Source organism: Rhinolophus sinicus, chromosome 14 (assembly GCF_057876585.1).
Source record: "Rhinolophus sinicus isolate RSI-liver-muscle chromosome 14, RSI-T2T, whole genome shotgun sequence".
Classification (NCBI taxonomy): Eukaryota; Metazoa; Chordata; class Mammalia; order Chiroptera; family Rhinolophidae; genus Rhinolophus; species Rhinolophus sinicus.
Window position 1 is genome coordinate 21,253,453 of NC_142514.1, and position 10,283 is coordinate 21,263,735.

Here is a 10,283-nt window from a genome sequence, read left to right on the forward strand (position 1 = left end):
ATAAACTCCGTTCTGGCCCATGGAGAAATCACAACGGGGGCACAAGAGTGTGAATTTGTTGTGATTTAAAGTCTAGTAAAAGATGATCGGTAGGTTGATAGGTATCTGTAGGGAGCACAATAGGAGCAAAGAGGAAGGAAAGGTCAGTTCTTCCTGGGAGGTGACATCTGAGATGCGTTGTGAAAGGGGAGTTGGTGTTCACCCAACAGACAGGGCAAGGCGGGGAGGGGTGGGTGAGGCATCCTAGGCAGGAGGAACAGCTCGGGCCAAAACCCAAAGAAATTCAAGAAGTGTTTGGGGGAACTGCAAATCATTTAACAGTGTCATTTCCCCAAGAAAGGAGAAAAATGGGAAGTAGGGCTGCCCTGAGAGTTAGCCTGGTTGATGGAGTAGAGTGTTAGGGGCATGGACTCTTAAGGCAGGTAGACCTGGAAACAAATTGCTTCCTACCAGGTATCCAGTGTGACCTTGGGCAGGTTAATCAACAGCTCTGGCCCTCAATTTCCTCATTTATTCATTCATCTGACTATTAAACCCCTACTCTGTGTGGGGCACTGTTTTGGTATTGATAATACAATAGTGAATAAGGCAGTCAGGGCTGATGGGTTTGTGTCTTCATAGAACTTAGTCTATTGGGAAAGACAGACTATAAAACAAGTTATGTTTATGAGGATTAGGTTTAGCTGCAAATGTAACTAAGCCCAAACCAATGTGTCTGGGTGGTAGTCCAGGGTTTCTATGTCATTCTATTGTGAGAACCCAGGTTTCCTCTATTTTATGGCTCCACCATGCTTGATTTTAACCTCAAGATGCAAGAAGCCAGACCTATACTCCAGGAACAAATAAAGAAGTGAAAGGGACACACAGAGTCTCTAAAGAAGAGTTCACACTTCAGACACTTCAGACTCTCAAGAAGAGCCTCTTATGAAGAGAACACTTCCACCTCCATCCCATTGGCCAGAGCACAATCCTAAGCCACATTAGATGCAAGGAAGTCTGGGAAATGTAGTCATTACTCTAGTTGACTATTGGGAATTCCACTATCAGAGAAGAGGGGACAACTAGTAGACTGCCACGCCAGTATAACAGGAAATTGCATGGAAAATTTTCTGGTGTACAAGATTTGCGGATTTGTCCCAAGGTGGGATGAAGACGTGGTAAGTGCCTCAAATTCTGGAAAGAACCACGATAACTGGGGCACCTCCAGATAGGGCCAACTTCAGGAGTGTGGATTCTGTAGTTTCACAGGGCCCCATTCTCACTCAGAAGGGCTCCAGGCTTGGTTTCATGCTCTGCTGTTGCCACCTTGAAATTCTTAACAATTTCATCTTTGAACTTGTATTTTGTATGAGAAATCTGAGAGAACGATGGAGCATGTGCAAGAGCAGAGCAGATAAGCACAATGTGATTGCCATTCCTGGCTGCCCCCATTTGTATACAGTGTTCATGAGGCCCTCTGAGCGCAGAATTCTAGTGGACTCATGACGCACAGGAGTTCAGTGAGACTCAGAAAGTGCAGAGCAAGCGAGTTATACCTACAACTGAGGAGGTGGGAGCTCTGATAGTCCCGAGAGGCCATGGCTCCTGTTCAAACCAGAACTTTCTTTGAATGAAGAAAGAAGACAGTGGCTCTCCAGGAAACACAAGTGACCAGGGGACCCTATCATATCCCTTTTTATTCGTGTTACTTTCCTGTATTAGCCAGCAACTTGTTCTGAGAATGATGACACAGAAGGAAAGGGAAAGATGGGGCAACCCATACTTCATGTCATTCCTTATTCATTAGTAATTATTTCATATGATTATTATTAAGGATAATATTATTAATAGTATCAGTAATTATCATTTCATTTCCTTCCTTATTCATCAGTAAGCCATGCTGATGGAACGTGTGCATGTCAAGAAGTAAAATAAAAGCAGTGGAGTTAGTTTGGTACAGCATTTCCATTGTGCTGGTAAATACACACAAGCTTTGAAACACAAATTGTGTCAATGTGGGGATTCTGCATAAGAGTTAAATGTTCTTATATTTGCATTTAAAACCAGAATTTTATGTAAAATATATTATATCAAGAACAGGATTGTTATGTTTGAAGGAACTGAGAAAACTTCAGTGCTGTTGGAGCCAAGTACGCAAGGCAAGGTGAGAGAGATGTAGGGAACTGGGCGTTAAAGTGCCTTGTAAACCAAGCTAAGGAACCCTGAGTTTGATTTTTATTCTGAGGATAACAAGAAGCCAGGAAAAGATTTAAGGACTTAAGAGCTGTTTCAAAAAGATCTCTCTTGCTACACAGAGACCCTCACCTATAAAGTGGAAAAGTAATATCTACTTCCCAGTGTTGCTGTGGCACTGAAATACCATTATGTTCATAAACCACTTAGCACAATGCCTAATGGAAAATACACAGTAAGATTATCATCAATAGTAGAAGTAATAAAAGTGACCCGTAAATCAGATGTCATCAGACACCTAAGGGAGCAAATCAGAAGTACCAAATGTGGCCTTACAGTATGTTTTCTTTGGCCAGAACAGTTACTTAAATTTTAAAAAATTAGTTGCCAACATTTAAAAATTTGGAATTTTTACATAAATTTTAGATTCTGAGCTTAAAAATCAAAAGACCTGAAAACAAACAAGCAGACAAAGAAACAAAAACAAAAAATGAAAAGAAAAAAAATCAAGACCTGGCACCTTGTTCACATGTCCAGATGGCAGAGATCTTAAGAGTTGTCTAGTGGCAGCTGCCCCTCTAAGGGGCACAAACTCTGTTTGCCCCAGACCTCAACTGGCCCACTTCATTCATTGATGATATCAACCTGACTCCTCCAGGCATTTGAACTTGAGAATCAGGGAGTAAGTTAACTGTGCACCAGGTGACGTGGGAGTGATCGCTTGCAAGCCAGGAACGTCATCAATTGTATTGTGGTCAATTTGCAAGAAAGGCTGAGGGAAAGGGTGGAGATCCCAAGCCTAAAGCAGAGAGATAAATATTGACAATGCCCTTCTATCTTAGAAATGTTTTAGTTACAAGTAACAGGCAAATCTCAGCTACCCTGAGCTAGCTTATGATAAGGTAACTGGAGTGGCTGTGGTTCAAGATGGCAATCTGAGCCTTGCATTATGCTCTGTGTGGAGGCCCAACTAAAAGGATAGCAAAATATTTTAAAATTGTGTATCTGCATTTGACAGAAGGGGGAGATTCTTTCATCAGTGAACTAGAGGTTTCAACAGATTGCAGGAAGATGGCAAATGGGTGGCAAAGAGTTGACTGATAAAGCTTATGGGAGAAAACAGCAAATTAGAATATGTGAGGGGGGGCTGAAGGGATAGAGAGAATCTATTTTTCTTACAGAATTCTAGAGAGGTTTCTGACTGGGAAATGAGAATGGGGATACAGGGGTTGAAGTCAGAAAGGGGCTACAAATGTAGGTACTATTTGAATGTGTCCCACCCAAATGCCCTTCTACCTCACAGAATGGCAGGCTCTTCCCTAAAGCAACTGAACAAACTCTGGAGACAATGAGGGCAGCTGGAGTGGGAACTATTGTCCTGTATAAATAAATCTCTCCGTTAGAGATCTTCCAGCACCGTGATGCTCCCTCCCTCTCCTCCAAAAATGAAGCTTTCCGTTGTCAGAAAACCTCTAGCAAGTTCATACAAGTCCCAGAGTCTTTACATTGCCTCTTTCTTAGAAATGCACACCAAACAAACCTTGCCAGACATTTGAGGAAAGACTGCTACATGAAAGGAAGACCAAGATAAACAAATAGGAAAAAAAGACCTCGGAGGTAACGAAGATAATTTAGGGGACTCTGGTCTGTATCCTTTGAGAAATCTGAAGTTATTGTAATCCATTAAACAGAAATAGCATGCCTTTTAAAAGGAACAGAGAACAAGAAAACTTTATTGGAATTAATAATACGGTTACTTAAGTTTAAAAAAAAATGTAGTGAGAGGATTTTAAATAAAAGGTGATAAAAATTTACCACAACGTGGGGGCAGCCGGTTGGCTCAGTTACAGCCTGGTTGCTCTTAACAACACAGTTGCCGGTTTGATTCCCACATGGGCCGCTGTGAGCTGCACCCTCTACAACTATATTGAAACAACTACTTGACTTGGAGCTGATGGGTCCTGGAAAAACACACTTAAATAAATAAATAAGTTTTTAAATAATAAAAAAAATTTCCCAGAATGTAGAAATAAGAAGACAGGCAGAAAATTTGAGAGCTGACCCAAGAATAAATAGGAGACTCGAATCCCCCACCATCGAGAAGAAATAGGAAAGTGATTAAAGCTTTATTATTTTTCAAAAAGGTATGAGGCTGGATATTAGATGAGGAGCAGTATATCTAAGTGGTCTCAAGGTAATGTTCCACAAATGTTTATTAATTACAAATTGAAGAATGGTAACTTGGCCCTGAAGAAACTCGGAGGACACCAACTTAATCGAGTGGTCAAAGTTAGCATCACCTTGGCTAAGACACTAAGCATTGAGGACACAGCTCACTTCTGTGACAGGCCTGCTACAAGTGCATAACCTGAATCTAATCACAAGAAAACATCAGACAAACACATCTGCGGGGCATTCTGCAAGATAACAGTCTGGACTCTTCCAAAACGCCAAGGTCAGAAAAACAAAGGCTGAGGAACTATTCCAGGTTAAAGGAGATGAAAGAAAGGACAATTACACGCAATTTATGATCTTGGATTCGATCCTGGACCTGGGAAACAAATAGCTCTCATGGTATTACTGCAACAATTGATGAAATTTGAATATGATTGTATATTAAGTAATAGTAATGCACTAATATTACATTTCCTGGTTTTTATCATTGTACTGTGGTTACATAAGATAATGTCCTTGTTTTACATGGAGAGAGAGAGAGATTTATAATTGTGTAGAGCAAAATGTCAACAATTATTGAATGGGACTGCACTGTTCTTACAACTTTTCTGTAAGTCTAAGATTATATCAAAATAAATAAATAATCATTTTTAAAAAGGTACCAAATCATACGATTTCACAGTTGAATTCTCTCTAACCATTAAAAATCAAGTATATCTAATGCTATTTTAGTTAACAAAATTGAAAATCTCACAATTTATTTGTATGAAACTATCATAACCTTAGTATGTAAAGTTGATAAATAAGCACACGAAACTATATACCAAGTTCAAATTATATAGACGTAAAAGTTCTGAATAAAACCTTGGCAATTCAAATCCAGCAACATATTAAGAAAATAATGCACTCTGGACAAATAGGCTTAATTCTGGGTATGTGAGTTCATTGATATAAATTAAAAAAGAAAATCCCTAAGATTATATGAATTGAGGCTGAGAAGGCATTATCAGTTATTCCTAATAAAAATTCTTAAGTAAATATGGATAAATGAACTGACATATTTGTAGCAGTTTTACTAATAATAGCTAAAAAATGGAAACTACGCAAATATCCATCAACAGAACTGAAAAACAAAAGTTGTATATTTATACAGTGGAATATCACAGAGCGATGAAAAAGAATCATCAACTTCAGCTCTATACAACAGTGTAGGTGAATCTCCTGAATATAATGTTGAGCGAAGGTAGCCAGACATCAAAGAGTTCATACTGTGTAGTTACATTTAAGAAATTTTAAACTAGGCAAAAATGCTCTATCATGATCGAAAATGGTTTCTTTTGGAGGGGTATTGCTGGGAAAGGTAAGAGGGAAGCTTCTGGGGTGCTGGAAATGTTATCTATTTTGATCTGAGAGAAGGTTCCATCATTGGTATGCTCATTTCTAAAATTTAATGAGATAGGCATTTAAGATTTGTGTACTGTATTGTATCTATGTTACATCTCATTAATTCCTTTAAATATGGGTAAATAAAAGCTGCTTAAATATTATTTTTTAAAGCCTAACAACTTAGTTACCAAAATTCAACAGCAAGCATCATTCTAAATAGTTGAACCCTAAAATGATTTCCATCAAAATTGGCAAAAGATAGGGATAGCTGCTTACATGCCATTTTCCACATTATTTTCAGAGGCCTTATCAAATTCAATTAGACAAGAAAATGAAATAATCAGTATAAATATTGGAAAAGAAAGGATAAAAGTATTATTTCCAGATTCCTTGACGATTCCAACCCACTTCTCTGGTCCCCTTATAGCAAAGTAGCTCAAAATAATTGCCTAGTCTTAATGTCTCCACTTTTTCTCCTCCCATTTCTCCTAAATCAGGCTTTTGTCCCCCACTCTTCGGCTGAAACAAGGTTACCTATGACCTTCATGCTGCCAAATCCAATGGTCAAATCTCAGGCCCTTTTACTTGGCTGATGAGCAGCATCTGGCCCAGTTTGTCACGTCCTCCTCCCAGACACCCTTTCTTCATTTGGCTTCTGGGAAAGCACACTCTTGGTCCTCCCACCTTTCTGGCTTCTCTTCCTCTGTATTCTTTGCCAAATTCTCCTCTTTTCCAACCTCTAACTGTTGGAGTTCCCCAGGACACAGTCCTTGGACCCCTTCTTATCTACATTCTCAACCTCGGTGATTTCATCCAAGTCCGTGGCTTTAAATTCCATTTCTAATCTGATAACCCCAGATTTGTATCACCAGCCCGGACCTCTCCCCTGACAAGGAATTCTTCTGCCTGCTCAATTTTTCCACTTGGTCCAAATAAGCATCTCAAACATAACCTAATCAACATGGAATCTTGATTGTCCTTGCAAAGCCTGCTCCTTTCCCATCTTCCCAATCTCGTTAACGACAGCTCATTTTATCTAGTTGTTCAGGCCAAAGAGACCATGTCCTTCTTGATTCTTCTCCTCTTATGTCTCCCCTCTTCAATCCATCAGCAATGCTACAGCTGTATCTTCAAAACATATCCCTAATTTGGGCACTTCTTACACCCCCATAGTCACCACATGAATGTAAACCGCTCTCAGCTCTCTCCTGGGTTATTTACTTTGGCTCCTGTTTCCACCTCTGGTCCCCTATCGTGTCTTCTCCACTCAGCAGCCAGAGTGACACTTTTAAAACTTTTCTGTCACTTGTCTACTTAACCTGTTATCCCCCAAACACATCAAGCACACGCGTACCTCAGGGACCTCACCACTGCCAAGAATATTCTTCCAGTAATTCTCATGACTTAAGTCACTTCTCAAATGTCACCTGAGCAGAATAGCCTGCCCCCTTCTGATCAGGTGACATGTGAGAAATGAGTTCTTCTGTATAGCCCTTCTAATCACTCTCTAGCCCTAAGCCTGCTTTATTTTTCTTATAGTAGTTATCATCCCAATATACTCATATTTTATATTTATTACTTGTGATTATCTGTCTGTCCTCACCAGAATGAACACTCTATAAAGACAAGGCTTTTTGTGTTGTGTTTATTGATGTGCTCCCAGCACCTAGAACCCTTGGCCCACAGTAGTCCTTGGCCTATGGGAGGTGTTCAATAAGTATTTGTTGAAGTAATGAATGCTGAATGATACTTTTATTTACTTAGGAAAACCCAGGAAACTCTAATTAAAGAAAAACATAAAAGAGCCGCCCTAAACTACCTGCAGTAGGTTGAATGGTGGCTCCCCAAAAAGATGTGTCCACCTCCTGGGACCCGTGAATGTGACCTTATTTGGAAAAAGAGTCTTGCAGATGTAATTAAGTTCAGGATGGTGAGATCGTCCTGCATTATTTAGGTAGGCCCTAAATACAATGATAAATGTCTCTATAAGAGACACACGGAGCAGAGATGGGCAGAGAAGAGAAGGCCATGTGAAGACAGAGGCAAAGATTGGAGTTATTCAGCCACAAGTCAAGGAACACTTAGAGCCACCAGAAGCTGGAAGAGGCAGGAAGGATTGCCCTATAGAACATGGCCCTGCTACCTCGATTTGGACTTCTGGCCTCCAGAACTGTGAGGGAGAAAATTTATCTTGTTTAAAGCCACGAAGTGTATCATAATTTGTTATGGCAATCGTAGGAAACAAATACACTACCAGACTAATAAGAGAATTTGGTAAGGAGGATGACTACAAGATAAATATGACAAGATCAATTGTTTTTCTTTGTATTCTCAATAAGTAATTAGAAAAAATAATTTAGGAGATCCTGTATTTTCTACATTAACCTTAGATCTGAGAGGAAAAGGACAGAGATAAGTTCAGAAGAACATCTAACTACTAGGAATTCCAGAAAGAGAATAGAAAGAGAGAAGACATGTTAGTCCTTCAGAGATGGTCTAATAACACTGACCCTCAACGGGAAGGGGCCCAGGTCGCAATCTGGTCATTCCAAGAATGCACATTTCCTTCTGTCCTCCTGTCTCCACCCAGACACCAGTATGGAGAGGCAGCCCATCAGGCCATAAAGGGTACCTTCACACACACACACACACACACACACACACACGCACACACACACACACACAAAGAGAGAGAGAGAGAGAGAGAGAGAACTAGCAAGCAAATCAGCCTTATATTTACATAATTAATAGGGGTCACTCCAGGAATCCTTCCTTGGACAGCTCAGCCCCTATGTGACTTTCTGTGTCCACCTAGGCTGAGAAGCAAGCTGCAATTTAAAAATAGCAACTTCTCAGGGTGGCTGGTTAGCTCAGTTGGTAAGAGCATGGTGCTGATAATAAAATCAAGGTTGCGGGTTCGATCCCCGCATGGGCCACTGTGAACTGTGCCCACCCCTTAAAAAATAAATAAATAAATAAATAAAATAAAAATAAAAATAACAGCTCCTCTTGCCAAACCAAAAATTAAGGTCTAACCAGCCAAACTTCTCCTTTATTAACCGCTAATAGACCATAAAAACCGACCTGGTCCTGCCCTACTCTGGCCCCGCCCCATAGCCTGGAAGACTAGAAAGCCCCAGCTGGAGGTGCTATCAGGACCATAACTCAATATGCCTTGGCTTGCCCCTTCCCTTATTTACAGCGACCTTGAGCTCAAGGTCGCTCATCTAGTGGACCACCCAACTCAGATCAGACGCTGATTTCCTGACCCTTTTTCACTTGACTATTTAGGAGGCTTATCTGACTGGATGACTGCACAGGAAAGTATAATCAGCATGGCGGGTGTCACCAGTGGTACACTGGGAAGTGTTTAAGAACTGGCTGTCAGGAGCAAAAAGACAGCTCCGGTTTGTAACATTTGCCAATTTCCTTGGTGTGAATACTCTCACTGTGGCTGATTTCCAACTCGACACTAACCCGAAATTTTGAACAGCCTGCTGTCAGGAGCTGAGGTGAGCAGATTCCAGCACCCTACGGTAAATTCGGGGCCGTTCATGAAGACACGCAGACCAGGGCTCTCACACCTTCTACGTCAAGTCTTGCCTCCATCCCACCTCAGCAGGTCCCTGTTCTTTCAAAAAAATGTCACTGGTAGGGAATTATATTGTGGCAACGTGAGCAGAATTCACAAAAGCTTGGGAGTCTCATAGCCTTGGTTCCCAGTAGCAGCCCCATCACTTATGCCCCAACCTACTGGTTAAGTAGCTCCACCAATCCGGGTGCCAGTTGCCTCACCTGTAAAGTCAGGCTATTGCTACCTGATATGGTTGCTGTGAGAAATAAATGTGACTATATACATGAAGTACCTGACAATGGGTCAATATGACTTCCTTCCATACATGACCATGAACAATTGCTTGTGATGGAACATTATGTGTGAAAATCAGGACAGCAAACTCCTCCTTTGCTTTATTGTCAGGGAGGTACTTGTCGTCTGGGCTGGAGGTGTGGAGATTAACAGAGAAGGGCACGAGGGACCTTTCTAGGGTGATGAACATATTCTTTATCTTGAGTAGGGTATGGGTTACATACACCTCTTGAGAGGTGTATGCTTTTGTCAAAACACATCTAACTGTACACTTACAAGCTGAGGATTGCATTCTACAGAGAAGATACCTCTATGAAAAATGAAAAAAGAAGTGGGGAAGGAGCATGATTGTAGATTACGAGTGACTTGAAAAAGCATACACATTAACGCGTGGCTATGAGAAAGAGCTGGGTGAGCAGGCTCATCAAGCCAGGCTAAAACTCTCCTTCTGGCCCTACCTGGTCCTGGCCTGACTTTCTCTCTCCAGCGTGGAAGTGTCCATGCAACTGCTAATCACAGTGACCAAGGGGTCCTGGGCTTAGGCGGGGGTACTACATTGTCCAGGCACCATCACACACCACCTAACATCTCTTCCGCACGCCACTGTTCCAAGACTGCCTCCTGAGGGAACCAGAAGTCAATGCTTGGTCAAGGCTTTCATCGTGCAAGGGACACACGGCCC

At 41.2% G+C, this 10,283-nt stretch overlaps 1 non-coding gene across 1 annotated transcript; it reads left to right on the plus strand.

Annotated features, from left to right (window-relative positions):
• The first annotated feature begins 8,592 nt into the window (after positions 1 to 8,592).
• Positions 8,593 to 8,669, plus strand: TRNAS-UGA (transfer RNA serine (anticodon UGA)). Its single transcript is given in 2 exon segments — positions 8,593 to 8,630; positions 8,636 to 8,669. It is a non-coding gene; the product is annotated as a tRNA-Ser (tRNA).
• The last annotated feature ends 1,614 nt before the right edge of the window (positions 8,670 to 10,283 follow it).